The following is a 5192-nucleotide window of genomic DNA, read 5'->3' on the forward strand; positions in this document are numbered from 1 at the left end:
CTTCTAACTTGGGCCCAAATTGTAAAAATGGTCTTATCTATTGGCGATTCGTTCCAATTCATATTCCAAGTAATATTCCGGCATGCTAATTACATTGCCGGTTGCCAAATTTGCACTATCTCTTATAGTTTCCGAGATATGGACTATCGATAATTTACACCTTAGGCTCTGCTTCTAACTTGGGCCCAAATTGTAAAATGGTCTTATCTATTGGCGATTTCGTTCCAATTCACACCCAAGTAAATTTCGGCATGCTAATTACATTGCCGGTTGCCAAATTGCATTATCTCTTATAGTTTCCGAGATATGGACTATCGATAATTTACACCTTAGGCTCTGCTTCTAACTTGGGCCCAAATTGTAAAATGGTCTTTATCTATTGGCGATTTCGTTCCAATTCACATTCCAAGTAATATTCGGCATTCTAATTACATTGCCGGTTGCCAAATTGCATTATCTCTAATAGTTTCCGAGATATGGACTATCGATAATTTACACCTTAGGCTCTGCTTTAACTTGGGCCCAAATTGTAAAATCGTCTTATCTATTGGCGATTTCGTTCCAATTCACATTCGAAGTAATATTCGGCATGCTAATTACATTGCCGGTTGCCAAATTGCATTATCTCTTATAGTTTCCGAGATATGGACTATCGATAATTTACACCTTAGGCTCTGCTTCTAACTTGGGCCCAAATTGTAAAATGGTCTTATCTATTGGCGATTTCGTTCCAATTCACATTCCAAGTAATATTCGGCATGCTAATTACATTGCCGGTTGCCAAATTGCATTATCTCTTATAGTTTCCGAGATATGGACTATCGATAATTTACACCTTAGGCTCTGCTTCTAACTTGGGCCCAAATTGTAAAATCGTCTTATCTATTGGCGATTTCGTTCCAATTCACATTCCAAGTAATATTCCGGCATGCTAATTACATTGCCGGTTGCCAAATTGCATTATCTCTTATAGTTTCCGAGATATGGACTATCGATAATTTACACCTTAAGCTCTGCTTCTAACTGGGCCAAATTGTAAAATGGCCTTATCTATTGGCGATTTCGTTCCAATTCACATTCCCAAGTAATATTCGGCATGCTGATTACATTGCCGGTTGCCAAATTGCATTATCTCTTATAGTTTCCGAGATATGGACTATCGATAATTTACACCTTAGGCTCTGCTTTCTAACTTGGGCCCCAAATTGTAAAATGGCCTTATCTCATTGGCGATTTCGTTCCAATTCACATTCCAAGTAATATTCGGCATGCTGATTAACATTGCCGGTTGCCAAATTGCATTATCTCTTATAGTTTCCGAGATATGGGGCTATCGATAATTTACACCATAGGCTCTGCTTCTAACTTGGGCCCAAATTGTAAAATGGTCTTATCTATTGGCGATTTCGTTCCAATTCACATTCCAAGTAATATTCGGCATGCTAATTACATTGCCGGTTGCCAAATTGAATTATCTCTTATAGTTTCCGAGATATAGGACTATCGATAATTTACACCTTAGGCTCTGCTTCTAACTTGGGCCCAAATTGTAAAATGGTTCTTACCTATTGGCGATTTCGTTCCAATTCACATTCCAAGTAATATTCGGCATGCTAATTACGTTGCCGATTGCCAAATTGCATTATCTCTTATAGTTTCCGAGATAATGGACTATCGACATCTTACAATATAGGCTCTGCTTCTAGCTTGGGCCAAATTGTAAAATGGTATTATGAAATTAGCGATTTCGTTCCAATTCACATTCCAAGTAATATTCAGTATGCTAATTACGTTGCCGATTGCCAAATTGCATTATCTCTTATAGTTTCCGAGATATGGTCCTATCGACATCTTACAATATTGGCTCTGCATCTAACTTGGGCCAAAATTGTAAAATGGTCTTATGAAATAGCCGTTTCGTTCCAATTCACATTCCACGTAATATTCAGTATGCTAGTTAAGTTGCCTTTTGCCAAATTGCATTATCTGTTATAGTTTCGGAGATATGGGCAATCGAAATTTTACACCATAGACTCTGTTTCTAACTTGGGCCAAAATTGTAAAATGGTCTTATGAATTAGCGAGTTTCGTTCCAATTCACATTCCAAGTAATATTCGGCATGCTAATTATGTTGCCGATTGCCAAATTGCATAATCCTCTTATAGTTTCGAGATATGGACTATCGAAATTTTACACCTTAGACTCTGTTTCTAACTTGGGCCAAGATTGTAAAATGGTCTTATGAATTGGAAATTTCGTTCCAATTCACATTCCAAGTAATATTCGGCATGCTAATTACGTTGCCGATTGCCAAATTGCATTATCTCTTATAGTTTCCGAGATATGGGGACTATCGACATCTTACAATATAGGCTCTGCTTCTAGCTTGGGCCAAAATTGTAAAATGGTATTATGAATTAGCGATTTCGTTCCAATTCACATTCCAAGTAATATTCGGTATGCTAATTACGTTGCCGATTGCCAAATTGCATTATCTCTTATAGTTTCCGAGATATGGTCTATCGACATCTTACAATATTGGCTCTGCATCTAACTTGGGCCAAAATTGTAAAAATGGTCTTATGAAATAGCGATTTCGTTCCAATTCACATTCCACGTAATATTCAGCATTGCTAGTTAAGTTGCCCTTTTGCCAAATTGCATTATCTGTTTATAGTTTCGGAGATATGGGCAATCGAAATTTTACACCTTAGACTCTCTGTCTAACTTTGGCCAAAATTGTAAAATGGTCTTATGAATTAGCGATTTCGTTCCAATTCACATTCCAAGTAATATTCGGCATGCTAATTACGTTGCCGATTGCCAAATTGCATTATCTCTTATAGTTCCCGAGATATGGTCAATCGAAATTTTACACCATAGACTCTGTTTCTAACTTGGGCCAAAATTGTAAAATGGTCTTATGAATTAGCGATTTCGTTCCAATTCACATCCAAGGAATATTCGGCATGCTAATTATGTTGCCGATTGCCAAATTGCATTATCTCTTATAGTTTCCGAGATATGGACTATCGAAATTTACACCTTAGACTCTGTTTCTAACTTGGGCCAAGATTGTAAAATGGTCTTATGAATTGGCAATTTCGTTCCAATTCACATTCCAAGTAATATTCGGCATGCTAATTACGTTGCCGATTGCCAAATTGCATTATCTCTTATAGTTTCCGAGATATGGACTATCGACATCTTAACAATATAGGCTCTGCTTCTAGCTTGGGCCAAAATTGTAAAATGGTATTATGAATTAGCGATTTCGTTCCAATTCACATTCCAAGTAATATTCAGTATGCTAATTACGTTGCCGATTGCCAAATTGCATTATCTCTTATAGTTTCGGAGATATGATTATCGACATCTTACAATATTGGCTCTGCTTCTAACTTGGGCCAAAATTGAAAAATGGTCTTGTGAATTAGCGATTTTCGTTCCAATTCGCATTCCAAGTAATATTCGGCATGCTAATTACGTTGCCGATTGCCAAATTGCATTATCTTTTTTGTTTCTGAGATATGGGCAATCGATATTTTTAAATCTTAGACTCTGTTTCTAACTTGGGCCAAAATTGTAAAATGGTCTTATGAATTAGCGATTTCGTTCCAATTCACATTCCAAGTAATATTCGGCATGCTAATTAAGTTGCCGATTGCCAAATTGCATTATATCTTATAGTTTCCGAGATATGGACTATCGGACATCTTCCAATATTGGCTCTACTTCTAGCTTGGGCCAAAATTGTAAAATAGTATTATGAATTAGCGATTTCGTTTCCAATCACATTCCAAGTAATAGTCGGCATGCTAGTTACGTTGCCGATTGCCAAATTGCATTATTTCTTATAGTTTCCGAGATATGGACTATCGACATCTTACAATATTGGCCCTGCATCTAACTTGGGCCAAAATTGTAAAATGGTCTTATGAATTAGCGATTTCGTTCCAATTCACATTCCAAGTAATATGCGACATGCTAATTACGTTGCCGATTGCCAAATTGCATTATATCTTATAGTTCGGAGATATGGATTATCGACATCTTACAATATTGGCTCTGATTCTAACTTGGGCCAAAATTGAAAAATGGTCTTATGAATTAGCGATTTCGTTCCAATTCACATTCCAAGTAATATTCGGCATGCTAATTACGTTGCCGATTGCCAAATTGCATTATCTTTTTTGTTTCCGAGATATGGGCAATCGAAAATTTGACACCTTAGACTCTGTTTCTAACTTGGGCCAAGATTGGTAAAATTGTCTTATGAATTAGCGCTTTCGTTCCAATTCACATTCCAAGTAATATTCGGCATGCTAATTACGTTGCCGATTGCCAAATTGCATTATCTCTTATAGTTTCCGAGATATGGGACTCTCGACATCTTACAATATTGGCTCTGCCTTCTAGCTTGGGCCAAAATTGTAAAATGGTATTATGAATTAGCGATTTCGTTCCAATTCACATTCCAAGTAATATTCGGCATGCTAATTACGTTGCCGATTGGCCAAATTGCATTATCTCTTATAGATTCCGAGATATGGACTATCGACATCTTACAATATAGGCTTTGCTTATAACTTGGGCAAAAATTGTAAAATGGTCTTATGAATTAGCGATTTTGTTCCAAGTAATATTCGCATGCTAATTACGTTGCCGATTGCAAATTGCATTATCTCTTATAGTTTCCAAGATATGGGCAATCGAATTTTACAACTTAGACTCTGTTTTTAACTTGGGCCAAAATTGTAAAATGGTCTTATGAATTAGCGGATTTCGTTCCAATTCACATTTCAAGTAATATCCGGCATGCTAATTACGTTGCCTTTTGCCAAATTGCATTATCTCTTGTAGTTCGGAGATATGGGCAATCGCAATTTTACTCCTTAGACTCTGTGTCTAACTTGGGCCAAAATTGTAAAATGGTCTTTATGAATTAGCGATTTCGCTCCAATTCACATTCCAAGTAATATTCGGCCATGCTAATTACGTTGCCGATTGCCAAATTGCATTATCTCTTTTAGTTTCCAAGATATGGGCAATCGAAATTTTATACCTCAGACTCTGTTTCTAACTTGGGTCAAAAATTGTAAAATGGACTTATTGAATTAGCGATTTCGTTCTAATTTACATTCCAAGTAATATTCGGCATGCTAAATTACGTTGCCGATTGCCCAATTGC

Source organism: Rhynchophorus ferrugineus, unplaced genomic scaffold (genome assembly GCF_030347505.1).
Source record: "Rhynchophorus ferrugineus isolate W39M unplaced genomic scaffold, kcgeb_rfMv2 rfM12, whole genome shotgun sequence".
Taxonomy (NCBI): Eukaryota; Metazoa; Arthropoda; class Insecta; order Coleoptera; family Curculionidae; genus Rhynchophorus; species Rhynchophorus ferrugineus.